We start from the raw sequence: 23,200 nt of genomic DNA, 5'->3' as shown, positions 1-23,200 counted from the left end.
TATTTGATTGGCCTAAAGAAAATTAAACATTTTATAAATCAAGCATACTCTCAGAAATATAAAACTAACCCAAATATTTTTCAAGTTCATGTGGTTGAGGATAAGCTTCAGTAAATAAAAGCTAGTTTAAGTATAATGGTTTAATTAAAACAGGCATATCTTTAGAGCTGTCAAAATTAAATATAATACAGACATACAACATTTTTCTATCTAGTTTTACTAAAAGTCAAGTAAGCTATAACAGAGATAACTGTTATAGAAATTGTCATTAAGAAGCATAACTTAAGATGATGGTTAGCTGCTTAATGTCTCATGAAATTTTCAAGAGTAATCTAAACATAATTGTTAAGAACAAGTAAATTAAATAAATGTAAGATAAAAGCTTACAAATGAACTTTTCAACAGTAATTATGCTTTATGGTATGTCTACCTAAAAATAGTTTCCAAAATCTTTTTTGTAACTTGAAACCTTAAAGTTACACTGATATAAGTTAAATGATGGATATTCATAGAATATCTAGATCTTTTCCAAGTAAGATAAAATACTGAAACATTACTGATAAAATACTGAAAACATAAAATTACTGAATACAGGTTCATCCACTTTTGGCTTCCTTTCACAGAGGAACTAAAGATATTTGGTTCTATTAGTAAACATGTTCTGTGCCATATTGAAAGATTTAATATAAGGGAGAATATATTCCTGAAATTATGAAATGTATTTATAAATTTGCCAATCCACAGGATGCTGGTGTAACAGACAGATCACCATTGCTCACTTCTTAGTTTTCTCTAGGAATTAAGGATTCTAAAAAAAAAAAAAAGGGCAGAGAAGGTTTGTGGAAATGGAATCTTGGGAAAGGAATTTTATATGTGATCAAGCTGGCTAAGATTGGAATGGATTTATCTAATTTTTAAAAAATGAGTTTTAATATCAAAAGTACACTGGTGAAAAATTAGAATTTGGTTTTCTCTCTGTTAAAAGGACAACATTTTCTTAGCTTATTGGTATACTCTTAATAAGAAATTGTAAGCAAAAGTTTTTCTTTACCTTTTAAGTAGTCCATCAGGACAGCAAAGAATTTGTCTTACCAAAATAATTTACTGTGCTTCCCATTGTCTGCATCAGGTCTTTAATTGCTTAAGAAAATCCAATCTTCTCGGTATTAAAAGAGCTAAATTTTGTTCACAGCTATGTAACTTTCTGTGTTTTCCTTCAAAGTGTTTGTCACTTTGGTTAAATGGATATTTTTGACAAACTTCCCCCAAATCAAATTCTAAATGGAGTCATTTTGATCTCAGAGTAACTTTGAGATTTCCCAGAGGGTCCCTGGAAAAGCTCAAAGGATTTCTCTTTCATCTTGTAAAAGAGAGATGCTCAACTAATTAGGTTTATTTGGTATGCTAAATTATATGGAAGCATTGCCAAATAAGAAGTGATGATAAACCTTAGGTTATGTGTGTATGGATACATGTTACTAAATAGGTATTCCAGAAATTGTTTGAAATTTCTAAAAATTTGTCAATACTCTCATTGTCCATTATTATCCTAAATTATTGTATGCCACAGAAATAACTTTTCCTTATCAAATAAGCACTAGTCAGATCTTTAACAATGGGCATTTTAAGTCTTTTGTCATTTACATACAGTTATTGTTTTACTCTGATGCTTTTACAAAAGTGAGATTAATGGAGAGGACTCTATCAGATACTCGAACACTGACACTGTTGCCAAATTACAAGGTGTCAAAACTAGGATTACTTATTTCAAAACTGAAGAAGCCTCCAGCTGACATCTGGTCCTGTGTAAATGCCAGAGACCCCAAAATCAAATTGACTAGGAGGAGAAGTAGTTGACGTTGAGGTACACTGCTTCTTCCCAAGATGTCAAATCAAGAACATTTCTTGCTATTCCTCCTTCCCTCTCTGACCATCCTTTTTCTAATTCTTAAACCATGAAAGTCTTTATGATTAATTTGCCTACTTTTTCTTTGCTCTGGTCTGAAAAGATAATGCCATTGTTCACATATCTCAGGCCATTGCAAAGGAGGGTAATTCAACCTCCAACCGACTGTTAAATTTGCTAAGATGCTGGTGATCCTGTAGGTTTTTCTGCCTATTACAAACATCTCCCTGATTTCCAATGCTTGAATTTTTCTAAAACAAGCTCACTGGATAAACACTTCTGGCGAAGTGGAGACACAGTTACATGAAATACATAAACAGACCAAATGGCTCAGAGAAGTATCCTCCTCTTCGGGATTATTTCTTGATTTGATTCTAACTGGTTTGGGTCATGAGGATCCTGGTTCAGGAACACTCATAATTATTACTGTCTCCCTAATACGCTGAATTCTCTCAAAAGTTTTAAATGCATGTGGGCAGCCATTGACCAGCCAGCAGATGGTCTCTCTCTGACTGGAACAACAAAAGAAGATAGAAGAATGTAACCAGCTCCAAGAATAGGAGCCTGACATCTCCTCTTGTGAATATTACAATGAGACCTGGAGAGGCAATGGTAACTGAGAGTCACGCTAAGACCAATTTTTTTTTTCTCCCAGTTTTACTGAGGTATAATTGACATACAGCACTGTATAAGTTTAAGGTGTACAGCATAATAATTTGACTTACAGATATCATGAAATGATTATCACAATAAGTTTAGTGAACATCCATCATCTCATATAGATACAAAATTAAAGAAATAGGAAAAGGTGTTTTCCTGATGAGAACTTTTAGGATTTACTCTCTTAACAACTTTAATATATAACATACAACAGTATTAATTGTATGTATCATGTTGAACGTTACATCCCTAGTATTTATTTATCTTATAACTGGAAGTTTGTACCTTTTGACTGCCTTTATCCAACTCCCCCTCCCCCACCCCCCATCTCTGGTAATGATAAATCTGATCTCTTTTTCTAGGAGTTTGTTGGTTTACGAAGTATAATTGACCTATAACACTGTGTTAGTTCCTGCTACACTACATAGTGACTCGATATTTCTATACCTCTCAAAATAATCACCATGGTAAATCTAGTTACGACACGTCACCATACAAAGATATTATATAGTTATTGACTATATTTCCCACACTATACATTTCATACCTGTGACTCATTTGTTTTGCAACTGGAAGTTTGTATCTCTTAATCTCCCTATTCTTTCCTCTCTCCACACCCTCCCCTCTGGCAAATACCTGTTTCTTCTCTGAATCTATAACTCATTTTCTGTTTTATTTGTTCATTTATATTATCTTTTAGAGTCCACATATAAGTGAAATCATATAGTATTTGTCTTTCTCTGTCTGACTTACTTCATTTAGCATAATACCATATAGGTCCATCTATGTTGTCACAAATGGCAAGATTTCATCCTTTCTTATGGCTGAGTACTATTCCACTGTGTGTGTATACATACATACATACATATCACATCTTTATCCATTCATCTATTGATAGGCACTTAGTTTGCTTTCATATATTGGCTATTGTAAATAATGCTGCAATGAACATAAGGGTGCATATACCTTTTCAAATTAGTGTTTTCATTTTCCTCAGATAAATACCCAGAAATGGAATTGCTGGATCATATGGTAGTTCTATTTGTAATTTTTTGAGGAATCTCCATATGGTTTTGCCTACTGGCTCTACCAATTTACACTCCCACCAACAGTGAATGAGGGTTCCCTTTTCTTCACATCTGCACCAGTACTTGTTGTTTGTTGTCTTTTGGATAATAGCCATTCTGGCAGGTGTGAGGTGATATCTCATTGTGGTTTTGACTTAACTTTCTATGATGGTTAATGATGTTGACCATCTTTTCATGTACCTGTTGGCCATCTGTATGTCTTCTTTGGAAAAATGCCTTTTTAGATCCTCTGACCATTTTTTTAATCGGGTTTTTTTTTTGATGTTGAGTTGTATGGTTTCTCTGTATATTTTGGATATATTGTTTGTAAATATCTTCTCCCATTCAGTAGGTGACCTTTTCGTTTTGTTGAGAGTTTCCTTTGCTGTGCAAAATTTTTAGTTTAATGTAGTCCCATTTGTTTATTTTTGCTTTTGTTTCCCTTGACTGAGGAGACATACCCAAAAAATATTAGGAAGACTGATGTCAAAGAGTATTCTGCCTATATTTTCTTCTAGAAGTTTTATGGTTTCAGGTATAGCATTTAAGTTTTTAATCCATTTTGAGTCTATTTTTGTATATGGTCTGAGAGAGTAGTCCAGTTTGATTCTTTTGCATGTAGGTGTCTAGTTTTCCCAACACCATTTATTGAAGAGGCTATCTTTTCCCCACTGTATATTGCGCCTCCTTTGTCATAGATCAATCACCAAAATAAGTGTGGGTTTATTTCTGGGCTCTCTATTCTGTTCCATTGATCTAAGTGTCTGTTTTTGTGCCAGCAACATACTGTTTTGATCACTGTAGCTTTGTAGTATAGTTTGAAATGAGGGCGAGTGATACCCCTAGCTTTGTTCTTCTGTCCCAAGATTCTTTTGGCTATTCAGAGTCTTTTGTGTTTCCATACAAATTCTAGAATCATTTGTTTTAGTTCTGTGTAAAAATGCCATTGGTATTTTGATAAGGATTGCATTGAATCTGTAGATTGCCTTGGGTAGTATGGACATTTTAATAATATTAATTCTTCTAATCCATGAGCAGGGTATGTCTTTCCATGTTTTAATGTCATCTTCATTTTCTCTCATCAATGTCTGGTAATTTTCTGAGTACAAGTCTTTTACATCCTTAGTTATATTTATTCCAAGATATTTTATTATTTTGATGTGGTTGTAAATAAGATTGTTTTCTTTTTCTTTTTTTTTCATATGTAAGATGTATTCTTATTTATTTCTTATTAAAATATAGTTGATTTACAATGTTATGTTAGTTTCAGGTGTAAAACATGGTGCTTCAATATTTTCATAGATTATACTCCTGTTAAAGTTTTTACAAGACAATGGCTATATTTTCCTGTGCTGTACAATATATCCTTGTTACTTATGTATTTTATACATAGTAGTTTGTATCTCTTAATTTCATACCCCTATTTTTCCCCTCACCCCTTCCCTCTCCCCATTGGTAACTAGTTTGTTCTCTATATCCATGAGTCTCTTTCATTCTCTTTCAGTTTTGTTATATACATTCATTTGTTTTATTTTTGAGATTCCATATATAAGTGATACTGTACAGTATTTGTTTTTCTCTGCCTGACTTATTTTGACAAGCATAATAATCACTATGTCCGTCCATGTTGTTGCAAGTGGCAGAATTTTATTCTTTTTTAATGCTGAGTAATATTCCAGTGTGTGTGTGTGTGTGCGTGCGTGTGTGTGTACACCATTTCTTCTTTATCCTTTCACCAGTTGATGGACACTTAGGTTGTCTCCATGTCTTGGTTATAATAAATAATGATGCAATGAACATGGAGGTGCAGATATGCCCTCAAGATTGTGATTATGTTCTCATCAGATATATACCCAGAAGTGGAATTGCTGGATCATATGGTAGTTTTATTTTTAATTTTTTGACGAACATCCATAGTGGTTGCACCAACTTACATTCCCACCAACAGTGTGCAAGTGTTCCTTTTTCTGCACGTCCTTGCCAACATTTGTTATTTGTAGACTTTTTGATGATAGCCATTCAGACAGGTGTGAGGTGATATTTTATTGTTTTGATTTGCATTTCTCTACTAATTAGTGATGTTGAACATCTTTTCATGTGCCTGTTAGCCATCTATATGTCTTCTTTGAAATGTCTATTCAGGTCTTCTGCCCATTTTTTTGATTGGGTTGTTGTTTGGATACTGAGTTGTATGAGCTGTTTATATATTTTTTGATATTAACCCGTTATCTGTCATATCATTCGCAAATATTTTCTCCCACTCAGTAGGTTGTATTTTCATATTGTCGATGGTTTCCTTTGCTGTGCAAAGGCTTTTAAGTTGAATTACATCTTATTTGTGTACTTTTTTTTCACTTAAGAGACAGATGCCAAAAATATTGCTACAATTTATGTCAGAGTGTTCTGTCTATGTTCTCTTCTAGGAGTTTTATGGTTTCAGGTCTGACTTGTATGTCTTTAATCCATTTTTAGGTTATTTTTGTATAGGATGTGAGGAAATGTTCTCATTGTTTTACAGGTACCTGTCCAATTTTCCCAGCACCTAAATGAAGAGGCTGTCTTTTGCCCATTGTATATTCTTGCATCCTTTATTTTAGATTTATTGACCATAGGTGTGTGGGGTTTTTTCTGGGCTCTCTATTCTGTTCCATTGATATATGTGTCTGTTTTGTGCCAGTGCCAAGGTGTTTTGATTACTGTAACACTGTAGTATAGTTTGAAATCAGGGAACATGATACCCCCAGCTTTGTTCATTTTTCTCAAGATTGCTTTGGCAATTCAGGGTCTTATGTGGTTCCATATAAATTGTAGAGTTATTCTAGTTCTGTGAAAATTTGCATGGGTATTTTGATTGGGATTGCATTAAATATATATTTGCTTTGGGTAATATGGACTTTTAAAGAATATTTATTCTTCCACTCTGAGAACATGGGATGTCTTTCCATTTCTTCAGGTCACCTTCAGTTTCCTTCACAAATATTTTATAGTTTTCAAAGTATAGGTCTTTCACTTCCTTGGTTAAGTTTATTCCTAGGTTATTTTTCTTTTTTTGATGTGATTTTAAACAGGATCATGCTTTTGCTTTCTCTTACTAATAGTTAATTATTACTGTATAGAAAAGCAACAGATTTCTTTATATCAATTTTGTATTCTACAACTTTACTGAATTCATTTATTAGTTCTAATAATCTTTTGGTGGAGACTTTAGGGCACTCTATAGAGAGTATCCTGTCATCTGCAGTTTTACCTCTTCCCTTCCACTTTAGATACCTTTTATTTCTTTTTCTTGTCTGATTGCGGTGGCTAGGACTTCCAATACTATTCTAAATAGAAGTGACGAGAGTGGGCAACCTTGTCTTCTTCCTGAGTTTCAGATTTTCACCACTAAGTGTGATGTTGACTGTGGGTTTGTTGTAAACAGCTTTTATTATGTACATATGCTCCTTCTATACCCACTTTGATGAGAGTTTTTATCATGAATAGATGCTGAATTTTGTCAGATGCTTTTTCTGCACTTAATAAGATGATCATGTGATTTTTATTCTTCTTTTTGTTAACGTGGTACATCACATTGATTTGCAGATATTGAACTAGTCTACCATCCCTGGAATAAATCTCACTTGATCATGGTATATGAAACTTTTAATGTACTGTTGGCCTTGATTTCCTAATATTTTGTTCAGTATTTTTGCATCTATGTTCATCAGTGATATTGGCCTGTAATTTTTTTTTGTGTGTGTGTCTTTGGTCTTGTTTTGGTATCAGGGTGATACAGGTTTTGTAAAATGAGTTCAGAAGCATTCCTTCCTTTGTCGTTTTTTGGAATAGTTTGAGAAGGATAGGTGATACCTTTTCTCTCAATATTTGGTAGAATTCACCTGTGAAGCTATCTGGTCTTGTACTTTTGTTTCTTGGGATCTTTTAAAATTACTGATTCAATTTCATTACTGGTACTTAGTCTGTTCATATTTTCTATATCTCCCTGGTTCAGTCTTGGGAGATTGTACATTTCAAGGAATTTTTCCATTTCTTCTAGATTGTACATTTTATTGGCATATAATTGTTCCTAGTAATCTCTTATGATCGTATGAATTTCTGTGGTGTTGGTTGTAACTTCTCCTTTTTCATTTCTGATTTTATTGATTTGGGCTCTCTCTTTCTTTTCTTGATGAGTCTGACTGAAGGTTTATCAATTTTGTTTATCTTTTCAAAGAAACAGTTCTTAGTTTCACGGATCTTTCTGTTGTTTTTTTTAGTCTCTAATTCATTTATTTCTGCTCTAATCTTTGTGATTTCTTTCCTTCTACTAACTTTGGGTTTCGTTTGTTCTTTTTTATCTGATTACTTTAGGTGTAGGGTTAAGTTGTTTATTTGAGTTTTTTTGTCTTTCCTGAGGTATGCTTGTATTGCTATAAACTTTCCTCTTACAACTGTTTTTACTGTGTCCCATAAATTTTGGACTATTGTGTTTCATTTTCATTTGTCTCCAGATTTTTAAAATTTCTTCTTTGATTTCTTCAGTGATCCATTGGTTGCAATTTTTTCTTTTAGTTGATTTTTATTCTTATAATGTTGTGGCTGGAAAGGATGATTGACATGACTTTAGTTTTCTTAAATTTACTGAGACTTTCTTTGTGACCTAGCATGTGATCTATTTTGGAGAATGTTCCAAGTGCACTTGAAAAGAATATGTATTTGCTTTGGGATGGGATGTTCTATATACATCTTTTAAGTTCATCTGATCTAAGTGTCATTTAAGGCCTATATTTCCTTATTGATTTTCTGGCTGCATGATCTGTCCATTGATGTAAGTGGTGTGTTAAAGTCCTCTACTATTTTTGTATGACTGTTGTTTTCTGTACTGTTTGACATTTGCTTATGTATTTAGGTGCTCCTATGTTGGGTTCATATATGTTTACAATTGTTATATCTTCTTTGGATTGATCCCTTGATCATTATATAATGTCCTTCTTTGTCTCTTATTACTGTCTTTGTTTTAAAGTCTATTTGGTTTAATTTAAGTATTGCTATCCTGTATTTCTTTTAATTTCCATTTGCATGGAATACCTTTTTCTATCCCCTCACTTTCAGTCTATTTGTGTCTGTAGATCAGAAATTAGTCTTGCGTAGGCAGCATATATACAGGTCTGGTTTTTGTATACATTTATCCACCCTATGTTTTTGGTTTGCAGCATTTAGTCCACTTATATTTAAAGGAATTGTTGATTCCTAAGTATTTATTGCCATTTTGTTAATAGTTTGGGGGTTGTTTTTATAGTTTTTAAATTTCTTCTCCTTATGCTCTTTCCCTTGTGATTTGATGACTTTTAGTGTTATGTTTGGATTCTTTTCTCTTGTCTCTGTTCATATGTATTATAGATTTTGGTTTGTGCTTACTATGAGGTTGTATATAACTCTCTATATACATGATGATTTTCAGTTGCTGATCTCTTAAATTCAAACGCATTTTAATAACCCTGCATTTTTTACTCCCCCCTCAACTTTTACTGTTTTTGGCATCATATTTTGCAACTTTTGTCTCATGTATCCATTATCTTCTTATTATGGGTATAGATGATCTTACTGCTTTTGTCTTTTAACATTTTTACTAGCTTTATACATGGTTCATTTACTAACTTTACTGTATATTTGCCTTTAGCAGAGAGATTTTTCTCTTGGTAATTTTCATATTTGTAGTGGTGACATTTTTTTTCCTCTTAGAGATGTCCTCTTCACATTTCTTATAACGCTGGTTTGGTGGTGCTGAACTATTTCAGCTTTTGCTTTTCTGTAAAACATTTTGTTGTTGTTGTTGTTTGTTTTTCTTTTTTTTAATTAATTTATTTATTTTCTTATTAGTCATCCATTTTATACACATCAGTGTATACATGTCAATCCCAATCTCCCAATTCATCACACCACAACCCACACCCCCAGCCGCTTTCCCCCTTGGTGTCCATACATTTGTTCTCTACTTCTGTGTCTCAATTTCTGCTCTGCAAACCAGTTCATCTGTACCATTTTCTGGGTTCCACACATATGTGTTAATATACGATATTTGTTTTTCTCTTTCTGACTTACTTCACTCTGTATGACAGTCTCTAGATGCATCCACGTCTCTACAAATTACCCAATTTCATTCCTTTTTATGGCTGAGTAATATTCCATCATATATATGTACCACATCTTCTTTATGCATTCGTCTGTCAATGGGCACTTAGGTTGCTTCCATGACCTGGCTATTGTAAATAGTGCTGCAATGAACATTGGGGTTCATGTGTCTTTTTGAATTATGGTTTTCTGTGTGTATATGCCCAGTAGTGGGGTTGCTGGGTCATATGGTAATTCTATTTTTAGTTCTTTAAGGAACCTCCATAGTGGCTGTATCAATTTACATTCCCACCAACAGTGCAAGAGGTTTCCCTTTTCTCCACACCCTCTCCAGCATTTGTTGTTTGTAGATTTTCTGATGATGCCCATTCTAACTGGTGTCAGGTGATACCTCCTTGTAGTTTTGATTTACATTTCTCTAATAATTAGTGATGTTGAGCAGCTTTTCATGTGCTCCTTGGCCATCTGTATTTCTTCTTTGGAGAAATGTCTATTTAGGTCTTCTGCCCATTTTTTGATTGGGTTGTTTTTTTTTTTAATATTCAGCTGCATAAGCTGTTTATATATTTTGGAGATTAATCTTTTGTCTGATGATTCATTTGCAAATATTCTCTCCAGTTCTGAGGGTTGTCTTTTCGTCTTGTTTATGGTTTCCTTTACTGTGCAAAAACTTTTAAATTTCATTAGGTCCCATTTGATTTTTTTTTTGTTTTTATTTCCATTACTCTAAGAGGTGGATCAAAAAATATCTTGCTGTGATTTATGTCAAAGAGTGTTCATCCTATGTTTTCCTCTAAGAGTTTTATAGTGCCCAGTCTCACATTTAGGTCTCTAATCCATTTTGAGTTTATTTTTGTGCATGGTGTTAGGGAGTGTTCTAATTTCATTCTTTTACCTGTAGCTGTCCAGTTTTCCCAGCACCACTTATTGAAGAGACTGTCTTTTCTCCATTGTATATCCTTGCCTCCTTTGGCATAGATTAGTTGACCATAGGTGTGTGGGTTTATCTCTGGGCTTTCTATCCTGTTCCATTGATCTATATTTCTGTTTTTGGGCCAGTGCCATATTGTCTTGATTACTATAGATTTGTAGTATAGTCTGAAGTCAGGGAGTCTGATTCCCCCAGCTCCGTTTTTTCCCCCTCAAGACTTCTTTGGCTATTTGGGGTCTTTTGTGTCTCCATACAAATTTTAAGATTTTTTGTTCTAGTTCTGTAAAAACTGCCATTGGTAATTTGATAGGGATTGCATTGAATCTGTAGATTGCTTTGGGTAGTATAGTCATTTTCACAATATTGATTCCTCCAATCAAAGAACATGGTATATCTCTCCATCTGTTGGTATCATCTTTAATTTCTTTCATCAGTGTCCTATAGTTTTCTGCATACCGGTCTTTTGTCTCTGTAGGTGGGTTTATTCCTAGGTATTTTATTCTTTTTGTTGCAATGGTAAATGGGAGTGTTTCCTTCATTTCTCTTTCAGATTTTTCATCATTAGTGTATAGGCATGCAAGAGATTTCTGTGCATTAATTTTGTATCCTGCAAATTTTCCAAATTCATTGATTAGCTCTAGTCGTTTTCTGGTGGCATCTTTAGGATTCTCTATGTATTGTATCATGTCATCTGCAAACAGTGACAGTTTTGCTTCTTCTTTTCCAGTTTGTATTCCTTTTATTTGTTTCTCTTCTCTGATTGCCGTGGCTAGGACTTCCAAAACTATGTTGAATAACAGTGGTGAGAGTGGACATCCTTGTCTTGTCCCTGATCTTGTAGGAAACGCTTTCAGTTTTTCACCATTGAGAATGATGTTTGCTGTGGGTTTGTCATATATGGCCTTTATTATGTTGAGGTAGGTTCGCTCCATGCCCACTTTCTGGAGAATTTTTATGATGAATGAGTGTTGAATTTTGTCAAAAGCCTTTTCTGCATCTATTGAGATAATCATGTGGTTTTAATTCTTCAATTTGTAAATATGGTGTATCACATTGATTGATTTGCATATATTTAAGAATCCTTGCATTTCTGGGATAAATCCCACTTGATCATGGTGTATGACCCTTTAAATGTGTTGTTGGGTTCTGTTTGCTAATATTTTGTTGAGGATTTTTGCATCTATATTCATCAGTGATATTGGTCTGTAATTAATTTTTTTTTTGTAGTATCTTTGTCTGGTTTTGGTATCAGGGTGATGGTGGCCTCATAGAATGAGTTTGGGAGTTTTCCTTCCTCTGCAATTTTTTGGAAGAGTTTGAGAAGGATGGGTGTTAGCTCTTCTCTAAATGTTTGATAGAATTCACCTGTGAAGCCATCTGGTCCTGGACTTTTGTTTGTTGGAAGATTTTTAATCACAGTTTCAATTTCATTACTTGTGATTGGTCTGTTCATATTTTCTGTTTCTTCCTGGTTCAGTCTTGGAAGGTTATACCTTTCTAAGAATGTGTCCATTTCTTCCAGGTTGTCCATTTTATTGGCACAGAGTTGCTTGTAGTAGTCTCTTAGGATGCTTTATATTTCTGCAGTGTCTGTTGTAACTTCTCCTTTTTCATTTCTAATTTTATTGATTTCAGTCCTCTCCCTCTTTTTCTTGATGAGTCTGGCTAAAGGTTTATCAATTTTGTTTATCTCCTCAAAGAACCAGCTTTTAGTTTTATTGATCTTTGCTATTGTTTTCTTTGTTTCTATTTCATTTATTTCTGCTCTGAACTTTATGATTTCTTTCCTTCTACTGACTTTTCGTTTTGTTTGTTCTTCTTTCTCTAGTTCCTTTAGGTGTAAGGTTAGATTGTTTATTTGAGATTTTTCTTGTTTCTTGAGGTAGGCTTGTATAGCTATAAACTTCCCTCTTAGAACTGCTTTTGCTGCATCCCATAGGTTTTGGATCATCGTGTTTTCATTGTCATTTGTCTCTAGGTATTTTTTGATTTCCTCTTTGATTTCTTTAGTGATCTCTTGGTTATTTAGTAACGTATTGTTTAGCCTCCATGTGTTTGTGTTTTTTATGTTTTTTGCCCTGTAATTGATTTCTAATCTTATAGCATTGTGGTTAGAAAAGATGCTTGGTATGATTTCAGTTTTCTTAAATTTCCTGAGGCTTGATTTGTGACCCAAGATGTGATCTATCCTGGAGAATGTTCCATGCGCACCTGAGAAGAATGTGTAATCTGCTGTTTTTGGATGGAATGTCCTATAAATATCGATTAAATCTCTCTGGTCTATTGTGTCATTTATAGCTTGTGTTTCTTTATTAATTTTCATTTTGGTTGATCTGTCCATTGTTGTAAGTGAGGTGTTAAAGTCCCCCACTATTATTGTGTTACTGTCGATTTCCTGTTTTATAGCTGTTAGCAGTTGCCTTTTATATTGAGGTACTCCTATGTTGGGTGCATATATATTTAGAATTGTTATATCTTCTTCTTAGATTGAGCCCCTGATCATTATGTAGTGTCCTTCCTTGTCTCTTGTAACATTCTTTATTTTAAAGTCTATTTTATCTGATATGAGTATTGCTACTCCAGCTTTCTTTTGATTTCCATTTGCTTGGAAGATCTTTTTCCATCCCCTCACTTTCAGTCTGTATGTGTCCCTTGGCCTGGAGTGGGTCTCTTGTAGACAGCATATATATGGGTCTTGTTTTTGTATCCATTCAGCAAGCCTGTGTCTTTTGGTTGGAGCATTTAATCCATTCATATTTAAGGTAATTATCGATATGTATGTTCCTATTACCATTTTCTTAATTTTGGGGGGTTTGTTTCTGTAGGTCCTTTTCTTCTCTTGTGTTTCCCACTTAGAGAAGTTCCTTTAGCATTTGTTGTAGAGCTGGTTTGGTGGTGCTGAATTCTCCTAGCTTTTGCTTGTCTGTAAATCTTTTGATTTCTCTATCGAATCTGAATGAGATCCTTGCTGGGTAGACTAATCTTGGTTGTAGGTTCTTCCCTTTCATCACGTTAAGTGGGTCATGCCACTCCCTTCTGGCTTGTAGAGTTTCTGCTGAGAAATCAGCTGTTAACCTTATGGGAGTTTCCTTGTATGTTATTTGTCATTTTTCCCTTGCTGCTTTCAAAATTTTTTCTTTGTGTTTAATTTTTGCCAATTTGAGTACTATGTGTCTCTGAGCGTTTCTCCTTGGGTTTATCCTGTATGGGACTCTCTGTGCTTCCTGGACTTGGGTGGCTATTTCCTTTCCCATGTTAGGGAAGTTTTCAACTATAATCTCTTCAAATATTTTCTTGGGTCCTTTCTCTCTCTCTTCTCCTTCTGGGACCCCTATAATGCGAATGTTGTTGCATTTAATATTGTCCCAGGGGTCTCTTAGGCTGTCTTCATTTCTTTTCATTCTTTTTTCTTTATTCTCTTCCACAGCAGTGAATTCCACCTTTCTGTCTTCCAGGTCACTTATCTGTTCTTCTGCCTCAGTTATTCTGCTCTTGATTCCTTCTAGTGTATTTTTCATTTCAGTTATTGCATTGTTCATCTCTGTTTGTTCTTTAATTCTTCTTGATCTTTGTTAAACATTTCTTGCGTCTTGTTGATCTTTGCTTCCATCCTTTTTCCGAGGTCCTGGACCATCTTCACTATCATCATTCTGAATTCTTTTTCTGAAATGTTGCCTATCTCCATTTCATTTAGTTGTTTTTCTGGGGTTTTATCTTTTTCTTTCATCTGGTACATAGCCCTCTGCCATTTCATCTTGTCTATCTGTGAATGTGGTTTTTGTTCCACAGTTCTGCAGCATCATAGTTCTTGCTTCTGCTGTCTGCCTTCTGGTGGATGAGGCTATCTAAGTGGCTTGTGGAAGCTTCCTGGTGGGAGGGACTGGTGGATGTTAGAGCTGGCTGTTGCTCTGGTGGGCAGAGCTCAGTCTTTGTAAAATTTTGCTCTCCATCAAATCTGAATGAAAGCCTTGCCAGGTAGAGTATTCTTGGTTGTACGTTTTTCACTTTCATTGCTTTAAACATATCATGCCACTCCCTTTTTGGCCTGTAGAATTTTCATTGAAAAGTCAGCTAATTGTCTTATCGGAGTTCACTTGTATATAACTTGTTGTTTTTCCCTTTCTTCTTTTAATATTATTTCTTTATCTTTAATTTTTGCCATTTTACTTACAATGTGTCTTGGTGTGGTCCTCTTTGGGTTGATCCTGTTTGGGACTCTCTCTGCTTCCTAGACCTGGATATCTGTTTCCTTTTTCAGGTTAGGTAAGTTTTAAGCTATTATGTCTTCAAATATGTTCTGTTTCTTTCTCTCTTCTCCTTCTGGTACCCTATAATGTGAATGTTAGTATGCTTGTTGTTGTCCTAGAGGTCTCTTGCCCTGTTCTGATTTTTTTTTTTTCTGTTAAGCTTCAGTGATTTCCACTACTCTATCTTCCAGCTCACTGACCCATTCCTGTGTATTATCTTATCTACTGTTGATTCCTTCTAGTGTATTTTTATTTCAGATATTGTATTCTTTATCTCTGTTGATTCTTCTTTATATTTTCTAACTCTTTGTTAAAAACTTCCAAATCCTCACTCTGTTCATCAAATCTTCACATAAGTTCGTTGAATATCTTTACAATCATTACCTTGAATACTTTATTGGGTAGATTGCTTATCTCCATTTGATTTAGTTCTTCTTTGGGGTTTTATCTTGTTCCTTCATTTGGAATATATTCATCTGTCACCTCCTTTTGTCTAATTTGCTGTTTTTATTTCTATGTATGTAGTAGGTTGTTTACATTTCCCAACCTTGGCCTTTTGTAGGAGACTTCCTAGGTGGCCCAGCAGTGAACCCTCCTCTGGTCACCAGAGCTATATGCTCTAGGGGTGACACCTATGTGGGCTTTGTGGGTCCTTGTGTTGTTGTAGGGTGACTACTGTGGGCAGTTTTGTAGGTGTGGCTGGCCCCTAGTCTAATTGGTTGCCAGGCCTTGCCTTGCATGGAGGCTGCTGGTCTCTCATAGGTGGGACCTGGTCACAAGGTGGCTGGCCATGGAGCCTCAGGAGGTCCTGGGCCTAGCGCTGGTCTACTAGTGGGTGGATTTGGGTTCCAGGGTGGATGGTTGTGGGGACGGGGGTCCTGTATCTAGCACTGGTCTGCTGGTGCATAAGGCCAGTGCCTGACATTGCTGGCTACAGGGTCCAGTGTGTCTCAGGGCTGGTCCCAGCCTTCTGGTGGGCAGATCCTTGCCCCTTGAGGTCCTGGGGCTAGTACCCACCTGTAGGTGGGTTAAGCTAAGTCCCTGGGTGAAGGGCCCTTGATGAAGGGTCCTGTGGGTCCCAGAGCTAGTGTTGGTCCACTGGTGGATGGGGCTGGTTCCTGACACTGCTGGCTGCAGGGCCCGTGGTGTTCCAGAACTGATGTTCACATGCTGATTTACATGGCCTGTGCTCAGGGTGTCCAGGGGCTGGTGCTGGCCTGCTGTTGGGTGGGCTGGGTCCCACCATGGAACACTGTAGGGCTGTGGTGGTCCTGGGGCTGGTGTCTCCATGCTGGTGTTCAGAGTCATGTCCTAGGCCCTCTGGTGGATTGGGCTGGGTCCAAGGGTGGCTATGGGTTCAGGAGGTCTTAAGGCAGCTGGCTTGCTGCTTGGTGGGGCTGTGTCCTTGCCTGGCTAGTTGCTTTGCCTGAGGCTTCCTAGTACTGGTGCCCACAGGCTGGTGGACATGGCCGGGTCCCAGAGCTAATAAGCTAGATGGAGGATTCCAAAATGTCACTTGCTAGCACTAGTGTCCTCTTGGTAGTATGAGCTCCCAAAAATGGTTGCTGCCCAGTGTCTGTGTCCCTAGTGTGAGCTCCAGTCTCTGGGAAGCTCTCCAAGATCAGCAGGTGGGTCTGACCAGGCTTCTTTCAAATTATTGCTTCTGCCCTGGGTCCTGGAACTTGTGAGAGTTTTGTGTGCTCCCTTTAAGAGTGGAGTCTCTATTTCCTACAGTCCCCTGGTCTCCCGAATATAAGTCCCACTGGCCTTCAAAGCCAAATGTCCTGGGGTCTTGTCTCCCTTGTGCAGGACCTCCCCAGGCTCAGGAGCCCAATGTGGGGCTCGGACCCCTTGCTCCTTAAGGAGAAGCTCTGCAATTGTAATTATCCTCCCGTTTGTGTGTCACCCACCCCAGGGTATGTATGTGTCTTAACTATACTGTGTCTCCACCACTCCTACCAGTCTCATTGTGGTTCCTTATTCATGTCTTTAGTTGTAGAAGATCTTTTTTGCTCATCTTCTGGTCTTTCTCATCAATAGTTGCTCTGCCAATTGTTGTAATTTTGGTGCCCATGGGAGGAGGTGAACCCTTCCTATTCCGCTATCTTGGCCACTACTCTTAAACTGATATTTTTTATTAAAGCTTTTGAGTGGTCAAGAGGATGATCAAAAGGAGGAAAGGAGGACTGTTGAAATAAATGTCTAGGCCCAGGATGGGACCACTCCTGCCTGGGGTGCCACATCAGCAAAATGAAAGTTTGATAACTTACAGAGGTAAATGCTTTTCTTGACCAGGCATGCAGTGTATGCAGTCAACTAATCCCCAAATGTCAAGTCAGCTCTGGGGCTTCTCACTGCAAATAAGGTTGACTATGTGGCCTCAGCCTATCAGATATTTTCCACTTGTCTCTTCCTTGTTCTTTATTCTATAAAATTTTGCAACAGTATTGTGTTTGACTGCTTTGTTTGTCTATATTCAAATTTTCAACTAGTCTTATATCATGTAAATGTACCTATTCAGAGGATAATTACACAGCTTTTTATTTCCTTTACCCATAGTCACAAAGTTCAAATGACTTACTATTAAGATTGCAGACCCATATAAGCAATTTTACCTTCTTTTCTCCTAATTTGACCCTGAATATTTTTAATAAAATGTGGTCAGAAATCAATAAAGGCATCAAAACATAGATGTTTTTCCCTATTCAAACAGAGGAAAATGAGAAAATAAACTATGTATGTACACTATTTTAATAAAGGCATTTAGTAAAAGCCTATCTTTAGATAGATATATAGATAGGTAATAGGTAGATAGAGATGTAAATATGTAGTATCTCTCTCTCTCTCTCTCTCTCTCTCTCTATCTATATACAGTCATCTATCCTAAAATATAATGGGGTAGCCTGGTTATTTTTCTTGAAGATAATTTTAATACCTTGTCCTGAGATAAACCTTATGAAGAATGAAAAACACATTTATAATTATATTCCCTAGATGACTAGGTAGACACTGTTGCCCTTTCAGTTCAGTTTCTCATATCCTTATTTCCAAGACTAGAACAGGAAAAAAGTATATCATCTAGGAGTAGCTCAGCCCACATACATATAAATATACATAATGCACACACGTACTTACATGTGGTAACTTACCCCAGCCTAACTCTTCTGAGGAGAAAGAAAAGGTCTCTAGAAAACAATGCTGTTCCTTTTAAAGTTCAGAGATTCACTTACTTGATTTAAATGGATTGTCTTATTTCTTTTTTAACGGAAGAAAACTGAGTGACCTGTTTTCACAATTTGTAAGATGAGTTTGTAGATATAGTCTTTCTTCTCCACTGCTATGTTACTTAGTGTCTAGAAGAGTGCCTGGAATGTAGGAGACATTCAATAAACAATTATTCAGTGAATAAATAAATTCTGAACTTACATAAAAGATAGCAAATGCTGGCATAAGTTTGTTGCTTTGGCATCCATTTATTGACAGAACCAATTTACCATCCAATAACTTAGAATGTTTCATTTAAGATCTCTTTTCAGAGAAAAAAAAGGATAAATATTCTTATTACAATTGCCTTACCACCCAAATTGTGATAGTTGAAAGTAATTTAAACACATTCGCTTTTTCAACTCCATCTGTCAAAATTAGCTATGTGTATATAATTATCCTAAATTTTTTCTGTAGTGTCAGAAAAATTGGCTCTCTAGAAAGAAAGAAAGTCCCTTTAAAATATTTTTTTAATGATTGTGGGTGAATAAAATATAGTTGCTATGAACTATGAATAAGTTACATCTCTTATTTTGGGCCATTTAACTAAGTAGTAGTCTTTTTACTCTCTGTGATTCCTCCAGTTAAACCCTATGGGGGTAAAACAAAGTGAAAAGTAGATTTATGTAATTTGACCTTTTTTTTTTTTAATTACAAAAATCCACCCATCCCTAAGCATAGGCAGATGAGGAATCACTTAAATTGTTCTGTTTGTTTTGTTTTGTTTTGTTTTTTTTAAGGCTTGCAATAAGATCTGTTCTCAAAGCCAGCTACACATCTTGTATCCTATATTGGGTATCTAGGGAGCTACAGTTTAAAATCAGAGTGCACTCATAGAATTAAGGCATATTAAGCTCTCATCCTTTAAGACTGAAACTTGAAAAGTTTATCAGACACATTCTTCTATATGTCAGCCTTAAGCCAGTGAGACAGGCCAGGGAAGTTTTGATGAAAAGTTTGTAAAAGTTTTAGAATAGAAAATGCTTCTAGAAAGGTCCTGGGAAGTCTGGAGCAGCATTAACAGATTGTGCATGTGGACTGGGCAGCAGCAACCAGGAAAAGGGGAAGGGCTGTGTGTAACAAAGTATGAGGGTTAGGAAGACCAGCTTGTTCACCTTTTACAATTTTATCTGGCATTTATCCCTGGTTTGTCTTCAAATATTAATTGGTAGCTCTGTGATTGAAAGTTAGAATGAAATTAAGGAAAAAGGGAGACATTTTCTAAAGAAAATATTTGTTTTTCAAAATTAAAGAGATTTCCCTGTGGCTTAAACAAGCCTCACTTCCTCACATTCAAATAGTTGTCAGAGATTTTATGGCAAACTTTAAGGGAAACCAAAAATCACTCAAACTCTAGAGAGTTTTCACAGATTAGAAATAAATGTAGCCATAACTAGATTGTCTAACTTACTTAGTGTTTATCATTTTATTACTTTATGGGAAAAAAGCAATCACTTCCTTTTGTCATCTTCTGTAACACAGAATCTACGGAAGCTTTCATCAAGGAACCATTAATTCTACTTTGTGTTTGTATCTGATCACTGAACTTATGGCATGACAATGTTTCCATCACTGTCCTGGTTAAAAAATGTCATTGCCTCCTCTTCAACAAGTAATAGTTATCTTTATTATGCAAACACATATCTTAAATTTCTAAAGAGTAATTCATTCAACTCTTCCTTAGGAAATAATACTTATGTGTAGTTGTTGTTGTTGTTGTTTTAACCGGCACTTTCTAAACAGGGCGATGGTTATTTCCAAATTTGATGCTCAGTGCTTTTTTTTCCTTTTTTAAACATCTTTATTGGAGTATAATTGCTTCACAATGTTGTGTTAGTTTCTGCTGTATAACAACGTGAATCAGTTATATGTATACATATATCCCCATATCTCCTCCCTCTTGTGTCTCCCTCCCACCCTCCCTATCCCACCCCGCTAGGTTCCTCACAAAGCAACAAGCTGATCTCCCTGTGCTATGTGGTTGCTTCCCACTAGCTATCTATTTAACATTTGGTAGTGTATATATGTCAATGCTACTCTCTCACTTAGTCCCAGCTTACCCTTCCCCCTCCCCATATCCTAAAGTCCATTTTCTACCTCTGCACCTTTATTCCTGTCCTGTCCCTAAATTCATCAGAACCATTTGTTGATTTATTTTTTAGATTCCATAAATATATGTTAGCATGTGATATTTGTTTTTCTTTCCGATTTACTTCACTCTGTATGACAGACTCTAGGTCCACCCACCTCACTACAAATAACTCAATTTCATTTCTTTTTATGCCCGAGTAATATCTGATTGTATATGTGCCACATCTTCTTTATCCATTCATCTGTCGATGGACACTTAGGTTGATTCCATATCCTGGCTATTGTAAATAGTGCTGCAATGAACATTGTAGTACATGTCTTTTTTGAATTATGGTTTTCTCATGGTATATGCCCAGTAGTGGGATTGCTGGATCATATGATAGTTCTATTCTTAGTTTTTTAAGGAACCTCCATACTGTTGTCCATAGTGGCTGTATCAATTTACATTCCCACCAACAGTGCAAGAGGATTCCCTTTTCTCCACGCCTTCTCCAGCATTTATTCTTTGTAGAATTTTTGATGATAGCCATTCTGACTGGTGTGAGGTGATACCTCACTGAAGTTTTGATTTGCGTTTCTCTAATGATTAGTGATGTTGAGCATTTCTTCATGTGTTTGTTGGCAATCTGTATATCTTCTTTGGAGAAATGTCTATTTAGTCTTCTGCCCATTTTGGATTGGGTTGTTTGTGTTCTTGATATTTAGCTGCATGAGCTGCTTGCATATTTTGGAGATTAATCGTTTGTCAGGTGCTTCATTTGCAACTATTTTCTCCCATTCTGAGGGTTGTCATTTTCTCTTGTTTATGGTTTCCTTTGCTGTGCAAAAGCTTTTAAGTTTCATTAGGTCCCATTTGTTTACTTTTGTTTTTATTTCCATTTCTCTAGGAGGTAGGTCAAAAACATCTTGCTGTGATTTATGTAGAGCGTTCTGCCTATGTTTTCCTCTAAGAGTTTTATAGTGTCTGGCCTTACATTTAGGTTTTTATCCATTTTGAGTTTATTTTTGTGTATGGTGTTAGGGAGTGTTCTAATGTCATTCTTTTACATGTAGCTGCCCAGTTTTCACAGCACCGCTTACTAAAGAGGCTGTCTTTTCTCCATTGTATATTCTTTTCTTTTCTTTTTTTTTTAACATCTTTATTGGAGTATAATTGCTTTACAATGGTGTGTTAGTTTCTGCTTTATAACGAAGTGAATCAGCTATACATGTACATATGTTCCCATATCTCTTCCCTCTTGCATCTCCCTCCCTCCCACCCTCCCTATCCCACCCCTCTAGGTGGTCACAAAGCACAGAGCTGATCTCCCTGTGCTATGCGGTTGCTTCCCACTAGCTATCTATTTTAAGTTTGGTAGTGTATATATGTCCATGCCACTCTCTCACTTTGTCACATCTTACGCTTCCCCCTCCCCATATCCTCAAGTCCATTCTCTAGTAGGTCTGTGTCTTTCTTCCCTTCTTGCCACTAGGTTCTTCATGACCTTTTTTTTTCCCCTTAGATTCCATATATATGTGTTAGCATACTATATTTGTTTTTCTCTTTCTGACTTACTTCACTCTGTATGACAGACTCTAACTCCATCCACCTCACTACAAATAACTCAGTTTCGTTTCTTTTTATGGCTGAGTAATATTCCATTGTATATATGTGCCACATCTTCTTTATCCATTCAGCCGATAATGGGCACTTAGGTTGTTTCCATGTCCTGGCTATTGTAAATAGAGCTGCAATGAAAATTTTGATGCATGACTCTTTTTGAATTATGGTTTTCTCAGGGTATATGCCCAGTAGTGGGATTGGTGGGATTGCTGGGTCATATGGTAGTTCTATTTTTAGATTTTTAAGGAACCTCCGTACTGTTCTCCATAGTGGCTGTATCAATTTACATTCCCACCAACAGTGCAAGAGGGTTCCCTTTTCTCCACACCCTCTCCAGCATTGACTGTTTCTAGATTTTTTGATGATGGCCACTCTGACTGGTGTGAGATGATATCTCATTGTAGTTTTGATTTGCACTTCTCTAATGATTAATGATGTTGAGCATTCTTTCATGTGTTGGTTGCCAATCTGTATATCTTCTTTGGAGAAACGTCTATTTAGGTCTTCTGCTCATTTTTAGATTGGGTTGTTTGTTTTTTTGTTATTGAGCTGCATGAGCTGCTTGTAAAGTTTGGAGATTAATCCTTTGTCCGTTGCTTCATTTGCATATATTTTCTCCCATTCTGAGGGTTGTCTTTTGGTCTTGTTTATGGTTTCCTTTGCTGTGCAAAAGCTTTTAAGTTTCATTAGGTCCCATTTCTTTATTTGTGTTTTTATTTCCATTTCTCTAGGAGCTGGGTCAAAAAGGATCTTGCTGTGATGTATGTCATAGAGTGTTCTGCCTATGTTTTCCTCTAAGAGTTTGATAGTGTCTGGCCTTACATTTAGGTCTTTAATCCACTTTGAGTTTATTTTTGTGTATGGTGTTAGGAAGTGTTCTAATTTCATACTTTCACATGTACCTGTCCAGTTTTCCCAGCACCACTTATTGAAGAGGCTGTCTTTTCTCCACTGTATATGCTTGCCTGCTTTATCAAAGATAAGGTGACCATATGTGTGTGGGTTTATCTCTGGGCTTTCTATCCTGTTCCATTGATCTATGTTTCTGTTTTTGTGCCAGTACCATACTGTCTTGATTACTGTAGCTTTGTAGTATAGTCTAAGGTCAGGGAGCCAGATTCCTCCAGCTCCATTTTTCGTTCTCAAGATTGCTTTGGCTATTCAGGGTCTTTTGTGTTTCCATACAAATTGTGAACTTTTTTGTTCTAGTTCTGTGAAAAATGCCAGTGGTAGTTTGATAGGGATTGCATTGAATCTGTAGAGTGCTTTGGGTAGTAGAGTCATTTTCACAGTGTTGATTCTTCCAATCCAAGAACATGG

Source organism: Eschrichtius robustus, chromosome X, assembly GCF_028021215.1.
Source record: "Eschrichtius robustus isolate mEscRob2 chromosome X, mEscRob2.pri, whole genome shotgun sequence".
Lineage (NCBI taxonomy): Eukaryota > Metazoa > Chordata > Mammalia > Artiodactyla > Eschrichtiidae > Eschrichtius > Eschrichtius robustus.
This window is presented reverse-complemented; position numbering follows the sequence as displayed.